Source organism: Epinephelus lanceolatus, chromosome 16, assembly GCF_041903045.1.
Source record: "Epinephelus lanceolatus isolate andai-2023 chromosome 16, ASM4190304v1, whole genome shotgun sequence".
Lineage (NCBI taxonomy): Eukaryota > Metazoa > Chordata > Actinopteri > Perciformes > Serranidae > Epinephelus > Epinephelus lanceolatus.
In genome coordinates, this window is record NC_135749.1 from 42,062,826 (window position 1) to 42,072,506 (window position 9,681).

The following is a 9,681-nucleotide window of genomic DNA, read 5'->3' on the forward strand; positions in this document are numbered from 1 at the left end:
TGACTCTGACGTGACAAAGCGAACATAAGCAATAAACAAGCAGTCTTTATTGCTATCAGTAGCCTCATCCACTTGTAAGGTGATACATTTGTCTTTCAGTTTTTCAGTGAGCTGTTCCTCCAGGTCATCTGAAATGTCGCATATTCTTCTTGCAACTGTGTCGTGGAAAGAGCAACAACCTTCAATTTTTCAGCGCTTGTCTCATCAAGCATAGTTGACACCATATCTAAAGCTGCGGGAGTATGAGCTCCTCTGCTATCGTGTGTGGTTTCTTGCACTGGGCAATTCTGTATACGACTTTGTATGATGCCATTAGTGCTTTGCTGTTCACCGATGCAGCTTTAACGAAGCGATGTTCCTGCTGACGATATTCACCAAGTTTTCTCTGAAAGAAGTTGAGTGGCTTTTTGGCGTAACTGGGGTGTAATGTCTTTAAGTGTCTTCTTAATTTGTTGGGCCTCATACTGTTAGCTGCCAGAGTTTTCAGACACAAAAGACACACTGGTCTCTCCTCATCTCCCACCGCATTAATTGTGAACCCATTAGCAAGATAGGCTTTGTCGTATTTTCTTGACTTGTATTTTGGTTGATTACCGTCAGCTGAGCACTTTGTCTTGTTTGTGTCAGAAGCATCGCCTGTTTTACTCTTCATCCCTGTCAAATATCTCTCCATTCTGTAAACCGGCAGACTCTGTCTGGATGAAAGCACGGTTTGTTAATTGCTCCGCCAGAAAAAAGATTCTGACGTCAAAACATTAGTTCCCCCCCAGTCACGGGTGCAGAGGCATGATAAACAGTCACCTCTGCTGGTCGTACTAGTTGTCCTCCTGTTGTCTGGGCGCAGTGATATGAACTCCTTTAATGGAGGAACAGCCAAGTCATTGATTACCCTATACATTAGACTAACATCAGCACGACACACAAAACTATCAAAGTCAGTCCTGGGCTTATTTATAAAGCCCAATATCACAAATCACAATTTGCCTCACAGGGCTTTACAGCATACGACATCCCTCTGTCCTTAGGACCCTCACAGCGGATAAGGAAAAACTCCCCCCAAAAAAACCTTTAACGGGGGGAAAAATGGTAGAAACCTCAGGAAGAGCAACTGAGGAGGGATTCCTCTTCCAGGACGAACAGACGTGCAATAGATGTCGTACAGAACAGATCAGCATAATAATAACAGTAATCTGTATGACACAATGAGACAGAAACAAAGACAGAGAGAGAGAAAGAGACAGAGAGAGATGCAGGAGAGACGGTAATGACAGTAGCTTACAACAACATTAATGAAAGTAATAATATTATAGTTATAATTCTGGCTATTGTGGTACAATATTTTGAAAGTATATATTAATATCTGATAGTATACATGTGTGAATAATAACAGTAGAAGTATGACTAATGATAACAGCAGCAGCAGGAGGCATCTGGCAGGACCACGGCAGCAGCACAACCACACACGTCACACTATCCAGGCACCGCTGCGATATGAGTTAACCTGCAAGACAGTGGAGAACAAAGGCTCCGGAGAGGAAGCCGAGTTAGTGACATCCAGAATGGCCGAGTTAGCAAGATGCAGTAATAGAATACGAGAGAGAGAGAGAGAGAGAGAGAGAGAGAGAGAGAGAGAAGGAGAGAAGGTGCCCGGTGTATTATAGGAGGTCCCCCAGCAGACTAGGCCTAAGTCAGCCTAACTAGTGGCTGGTACAAGGCAAGCCTGAGCCGGCCCTAACTATAAGCTTTATCAAAAAGGAAAGTCTTAAGTCTAATCTTAAAGGTGGAGACGATGTCTGCCTCCCGGACTGCAACAGGAAGATGATTCCACAGGAGAGGAGCCTGATAGCTGAACGATCTGGCTCCTGATCTACTTTTGGAGACTTTTGGGACCACGAGTAACCCTGCATTCTCAGAGCGCAGTGTTCTGGTGGGATAATATGGCACTATGAGCTCTCTAAGATATGATGGAGCTTGACCATTTATAGCTTTATAAGTTAACAGTAGGATTTTAAATTCAGTTCTGGATTTTACAGGGAGCCAGTGCAGAGAAGCTAAAACAGGAGAAATATGATATTGTTTCTTAGTTCCTGTTAGTACACGTGCCGCTGCATTCTGAATTAGCTGCAGAGTTTTTAAAGACTTACAAGAGCTACCTGAAGGCCTAATTTTTGCAATATTATGCAGATGAAAAAATGTGAGTTGAGTCTGTGAGGTTTGTTTTAAATGAGAATTAAAAGACAAATCTTGATCAAATATTACTCCGAGGTTTCTTACGGTAGTGAGAGTCTCTGAGTTGTTTGGGGCCAAGAACAATAACTTCAGTTTTGTCTGAATTTAACATAAGGAAACTGGTGCTCATCCAAGTTTTTATGTCTTTAAGGCAATTATGAAGTTTAGGTAATTGATTAGTTTCTTCTGGCTTCATCGATAAATACAACTGTGTGTCATTCGCATAACAATGGAAATTTACAGAGTGATTTCTAACGATGTTACCTAAAGGAATCATATATACAGTAAATAGGACTGGTCCGAGCACAGAACCTCACGGAACTCCAAAACAAACTTTAGTACAAAAGGATGATTCATCATGAACGTGAACAAACTGAAAACGATCAGATAAATAAGATTTAAACCAGCTTAGTGCTGAACCTTTTAGGCCAATTAAGTGATCCAGTCTCTGTAGCAGAATTTGATGATCAATTGTGTCAAACGCCGCACTAAGATCTAATAAAACAAGTACAGAGACGAGTCCTTTGTCTGACACAATTAGAAGATCATTTGTAATTTTAACTAGTGCTGTCTCAGTGCTATGATGCACTCTAAATCATTCCTCAAATAAATTATCATGGAGAAAATCACACAGCTGGTCTGCAACTACTTTCTCAAGGATCTTTGAAAGAAAGGGAAGATTAGATATTGGTCTATTGTAGGCTAACACCTCTGGATCCAGGGTTTAGAGGTTTAATTACAGCTACCTTAAAAGACTGTGGTACATAGCCTGTTAATAAGGATATATTGATCATATCTAATATATGAGTGTTAGCTAAAGGTAAGACTTCCTTAAGTAGCCTAGTTGGGAAGAGACACGTTGATTTTTTAATTTAATTTTTTTAAAAATTTTATATATTTTATTAATCCTCCTGAGGGGAAATTCACTTTTTTCACTTTTTTTGTCATTAACACACAGGTCTGAAAGACGCACACATGCACAAACAGGACCTATACATGCACAAAGTGGAGAGATGTCAGAGTGAGGGGGCTGCCTTGATCAGGCATCACTGCGGTCAATTCTTGAAGAGAAATCGGGGAGAAGCAATCTAAATATATATTAGGTCTTACAGCTGTGTTTGAGGTTAGATAGGTACTATCTGAGGACAGGAGGTCATAAATTTTGCCTCTAATAGTTAGAATTTTGTCATTAAAAAAAGCTCATAAAATCATTACTGCTAAGGGCTAAAGGAATACAAGACTCAATAGAGCTGTGACTCTCAGTCAGCCTGGCTACAGTGCTGAAAAGACAGTGCTACAGTGCGGTTCTTATTTTCTTCTATTAATGCTGAGTAATAGTTGCGGAGGCTCCTCTTATACGTTTGAGACTGTCTGCCCAGATTAAATGAGATTCTTCCAGTTTGGTTAATCGCCAGTTCCTTTCAAATTTTCGCAATATTTGTTTTAACTTACGGGTTTGAGAGTTATACCAAGGAGCAAACTTTCTTTGCTTTGTTAACTTCTTTTTAAGAGGAGCTACAGAGTCGAGTGTTGTTTGCAGTGAGCCTATGGCGCTATCGACAATATGATCAATTCGGGAGAGTTTTATAGTCGGTATGGGAAACCACTGTTACTGAAGGACATGGTATTAAATTTTACGACGGAGGAATCATTTCCTTAAATTTTGCGACAGCACTATCTGATAAACATCTAGTATAGTAACCATTGCTGAGTGGCGTGTAATCGAGTAAAAAGAAATCAAAAGTAATCAAATAATGATCCGATAGCGAGGGATTCTGTGGAAATACTTTTAGGTTATCAATTTCAATTCCATACGTCAGAACTAGATCGAGGGTACGGTTAAAACAGTGAGTTGGTTCATGTACACCCTGACTGAAGCCAGTGGAGTCTTATAATAAGATAAACGTGGTAGACAGGAAGTCATTATCATCAACATGAATGTTAAAATAGCCTACAATTATAACTTGATTTAAGAGCTAAACTGGATAAAAACTCTGAGAATTCGGATACAAATTCAGAATACAGGCCAGGAGCACGGTATACTATAACAAATAAAAGTGGCTGTGAGGTTTTCCAGGTCAGATGTAAAAGACTAAGAACAAGGCTTTCAAATGAATTATAATCTAGTTTAGGTTTAGGGCTGATTAACAGCTGACTAACATATTCATCTTGACACAGCCAGGTTTCAGTGAGGCTGAGTAAATCAATATGATTATCTGATATTAATACGTTTACTAACACTGCTTTTGATGATAGAGACCTGATATTTAACAGTCCGCATTTAATTCTCTTGTTTTGTCTTTCTGTCACAGAGGAGGTTTTAATTTTTATGAGGTTGTTATACACACCTTGTCTTTGTTTAATTTTAAACATAGATAATTACGTGGTCGGGGGACAGACACCATTTGTATAGAACTATGGGTGGGTAACTGCACTAGAAGCTCAGAGAAGCGTACAAGACTTCGACTCTGAGTACTGATCTCAGCTCTGGGTTGTCAGGGTTTTGAATTACTAATAAACTTTGCCAGGTTCCTTGATATGAGAGCAGCTCCATCCAAAGTGGGATGAGTGCCGTCTCTCCTAATAAGACCAGGTTTTCCCCGGAAAGTTTGCCAATGGTTAACGAAACCCACATTTTTTGCTGGACACCGACATCGTTTTTGCGTATTCACACACCGAGGCAACATTAATTTTAGTGACCTCCGATTGGCGTAACTGGGTGTCATTGCCGCCGATGTGAATAACGATCTTACTAAATCTACATTTAGCTTTAGCCAGCAGTTTTAAATTTGATTCAATGTCGCCCACTCTGGCACCAGGGATACATTTGACTATGGCCGCTGGTGTTGCGAATGTGGCGAGCAGTAGTGTGGTGGGGGATATCAAGATTTGGAGGTCCGGCAACGCCACCTGGGGAGTTGCACCCCAGGAAATCCTAAACTAAACTTCTAGATAGACAAGGTCGCACAGGTTCGTTTCCACCACTGGGGCGAGACGGTTTTCAATTAAAACAAATAAATTTTATTAACAAAAGCATTCAAAAGAAAATACTTAAAGTCACACATCAGCTCGATAATAAAATGAGTACTTGGGCAGGAATGGGGATAAGGACAGGGCTGGGGCTTACCAAGCGGCAGGGACAACCAAAATCGGGGAAGGGGTCCTCAAATGAATCACCCAGTGACATTGCACACACTCACATGCACTCCAAAACCAAAAAAGAAGGGGGGAATCGTGAAGAACGCACCACCACCAGGGGTTAAACTCCCGCCGTCAGCCCACAGCACCTGACAACAAAAGAGAACAAACAAAGTTAATAAAACATGCCCAAGAACTTAACAAAACTGGGGTAAACTAAATAAAGATTTACATAATTTAAATACACATAATCAACTAATTCAATAAACTAACGGAAAATAAGCATGGGACAACATAACTTCAATACAACAAATGAAACCAAAATACAAAAGTAAGTCTACTAAACTAAATTATAGATAACAAAGAAAACAGGTGAAATACAGACTTAAAATATTTGGCTCATGGTCACTAGGCGGGGGCGACCAATGTCGGTCCTAGAACAGCCTGTGAAACAGTTAGACCTCTAAGACAGAGCGGGCCGGGCAGCAGTCAGCCGCTCCGGACAGCAAACTTAACCCGCTCGCCGCAGAACGGCCAAAACAGAACAAAACAAACAGAACACAATTACAAAATCCAAAATAACAACCAAACTAAAAGTAAAGAACTAAAAATAAAGGCAGCTGAAAGAGCCCAAACAAGTCAAAAATGAAAATGTAGAATAAACCAATTCCAAAGCAACTAAATCAAAATAATAATTAAATCAAAAGGAAAAAAAAAGCCAGAACGAGAGAGCCAGAGAGCCAGAGCAGCAGCGTGGCCCAGGGAGTGATGGTCAATGGCGGGCCAAACAATTGCAGAACAACGCTGCAAAAACAAGAAAACCTGATATTTAGTAAATTAATTAAATAACTTAAAATAATCTTTTGACAAAAATCTCAAATAAATACATACCAGGCGCCACCAACTCTAGGCAACCGGAGGATATGAGCCCCAGGACACAGCTTGAGTGCACAGCCTGAGAATTACGCACAGATATGAATCAGCTGAGCGCTGAGAGACAGATGAAACAAAAGTGCAGACAATGCGTGAACTGACGTACCAGAGTGGGCAAATAGCGACACACAGCGGGGCTCCAGCAGGTCACCCCGTCCTCCCCGGCCCCCCAACAGTCAGCCACACTGCAAGGAGTGGAGATCGGGTCACCAAGGTGCGCATTACGCACACATACACAAAAGGAAAGGTGGCAGGGCGCTTACCTGAGAGAGGAGATGGTATGCTTTGATGGAGAACCAAACACAGGGCCCACGCCACACCAAGGAGCCTTCACATTAAATAAAACACCGTCCGGTGAACAAAATGGCTGCCAGTGCCACACCAAACACAATGTTGCCACACCGAGCCACAGCCACCACGGGAGCAAGCGGAAGAAAGAATGGGCGCGACCACATGCCTAGATATAAAGGTGGGCGTGTCGCCGCCCAATGATCACGATGGCTAGAAGCTGGCACAGTGCCCAATAGTGGCAGGGAGGAAAATCTCCTCCTGATATACTAACTTCACCTTCGTCAGAATAGAGCTGCCAATAACCAGAGTTTTCTCTTTAGCGGGTGTGTCGCTGAGTGGGGAAAAGCGGTTAGAAACATGAATAGGCTGGTGGTGAACTGTGGGCTTCGGCTTGGAGCTACGCTTCTCCCGGACAGTTACCCAGCCTCCTGGTTGCACGGGGGTTACCGGGGGACCGCTAGCAGAGGCTATGCTATGTGGCTCCGCACCGGCTACAGGGGGTTGGCTAACTACCACAGCTACCGAGTGATTTTCCATGGTGGCTTTTGTCTAGTGCCTTGAGAGTTTGTTTATAGAGCGTTTGTAATTGAACAAGTGTTGTTTTTCCAGCTTGTGACCAGATTGTGATGCAGTATGCAATATGTGAAAAAATCATTGAGTACATATATAGTTTGGTGGCATCTAAGGGAAGCTGGTTTCAGATGTATCTAAAGTCTCTAAAGTTGAATTTGACAGTTTTACACACCTGCTGTATGTGTTAAAGGACAACTGTGAGTTGACAGTACTTCCCAAATATTTAAAATGTGACATCTTTTCCCCCTTTACAATGATGTCTGGCTGGTTTCTATTTTTTCTTATGTAAAAGTACATGCATGCAGTTTATTGATGTTTGGTGTGAAAAAAGCGATTTGACACTAAATATTAAAGGTTTTTGTAAAACAACATGATTGTTCTATTAACCCATGTAACTTGAAAATGAGTACACACCTCCAATATCTAGAAAGGAGTTAGTCTGTCTGTGTGTTTATCGCTTGTTCTTGGCTTTCCCATCAGTATTTTTCTATACCTTATTCATGTCAACTGCTTTCATATTAGAGATCAGATAAAGTTCAGCTGGCAACTGACAGAGAGGGTGAGGCAGGGAGAGCCAGCACTTCAGAGTAGCAGGTAGGTTATATATGTGCTATATAAAGGGTTAGGTGATATATTCAAAACTCATGCTTAGCTGCCACAGAAGTTATTGTCAGTGACTTGTTAAATAAATTAATCAATCAATTTGAAAGTGATCAGTAACATCATCGTCATTGATTGAGATATGTCAAAAAAAAGTCAAAGTATTTTCTTTTACATTTTTTCATGAATTAAGATGGAGATATAACAAGAGTAATTGGTAGAAATAAACCATCATTTATAAAATATTTTTCTCTGTTCTTTGTAAAAAAATATTTTTTTAGCTATTTTTGTATGTTGTGCATATAGATAAGAGTGTGTAAGTCATGTATTTGAATACATGCATTCATACTTTTAGATCTGTGAATGTTTTTAGTGTCAGTCTTTCTAGTATTCAGCACTGATTTGTACCTGTATCAGATTATAAGATCTGTGGTACTTTATATATTTCTGTATACTAAGAAAATATATAGGAAACACATGTAAATCATGTGATATGTTGTCTGTTTATGGTGAGAACATAAATCTGTTGTTACAATAGAATAATATAAATAATATAAATTTGATGTTAACTTTGTTGGTAAAATGACACATTCTGAACGACTTCAGGGCTAAAATGAGCTTTTCTTTGTTTAGAAAAAAATATGATGCTAAATATTTAAAAAGCACCCTTTTCACCACTTGGAGCATTTTTTTTGAAAGCAAATTGTTTTATATGCCATTCAGTGACATTTCCCGTCCCTGATTATGGCAGACATATTTCTGCTCAAACCACTGACGGATCTGTCAGGTTTCCGACATGTGTGCCCCCCCCCCCAATGTTAAACTCATTCCTACGCCCTTGCTTTAAGGACTTTAAAGTGCTTAAGATTTTGAAAATTTTACTTTGGGGAACTTCAGTTATCTTGAAAACTGGTTTGGTAAAATCTGGTGCTGCTATTTCTTTAATTCTTGCACCAAAGGTGTGTGATAGATTCTGCACTGACTCAGTAAAATAAGTATTAAATGCAGAGGCAATTTCATTAAGTTCACTGGTTAAAGTTCCCTGAATTTTCAGCTCATGTCCCTTTCCCTGATTTTGCTTGCTGTCTTTCTTTGTTAATTTATTACTGTTCCTACATATCAGTTTACTATTTCCTTTTCCTTCTTTGATAATATCCATAAAAAAGTTTGCTTTTGTTTTCCTTAGTTCATTCACTACTTTGTTACGAAGGCTTTTAAAAACTCGTCTGTCATTAATTGATTTTGACTTCAATGGTATTTTCGAAGCAAAATCACATTTTTTCATCAAGTCCCACAGGTGGTCATTAAACCAAGGTAGGTTACTCTAGTAACTCTTGGTTGGCTTAGTTCTTTCTTAAAGGCATTCATGTCTTGTTTCCTTATTCCATAGGAGTGTTTAATTATCTCTTGTTGGTAAATAAACCTGTTTTTTGTTCATTTCCTTGCAATAAGAGTCATATTGTGATCCGACAAACCAGTGAGGAGATTATAAGATTGAATGATTCTCTCAGGCTTATTACTGAAAATGAGATCAATTTGTGTTTTTAAGACATTGTTATTCTTGTGGGTCCATCTATTAATTGAGTCAGTTCAAACTGATTTGTAAGTGCTTTTAACTTCTTTCTAGTTGTTTTTTCAGCCCAGTTTAAATTAAAATTGTCAAGAACTATACATTCTTTCTTTGTATCCAATTCCTTAAGCAGGTTCTTGAAATACTCATAAAACGTGATATCAGATTACAGTGGTCTATACACATCAATCACATTAAACAACATCTGCTGAGACAGAGTGATGGTTACGGCAATACATTCAATTTTATTTGCACATGTTAAATCGATTTGTTTACATTTAAAGTAATCAATTAACTAAACTCCATAACTGCCTTAAAGACATAAAAACTTGGATGAGCAGCAATTT

The 9,681-nt window shown here is 39.6% G+C and overlaps 1 long non-coding RNA gene across 1 annotated transcript; it reads right to left on the minus strand.

The window, feature by feature from the left end:
• Positions 1-2,757: 2,757 nt before the first annotated feature.
• LOC144467467 (uncharacterized) lies at positions 2,758-6,499 on the minus strand. Its single transcript, XR_013493662.1, has 3 exons — positions 6,407-6,499; positions 6,259-6,322; positions 2,758-6,171 (listed from the first exon to the last, which is right to left on the minus strand). It is a non-coding gene; the product is annotated as an uncharacterized LOC144467467 (long non-coding RNA).
• Between the last annotated feature and the right edge of the window lie 3,182 nt (positions 6,500-9,681).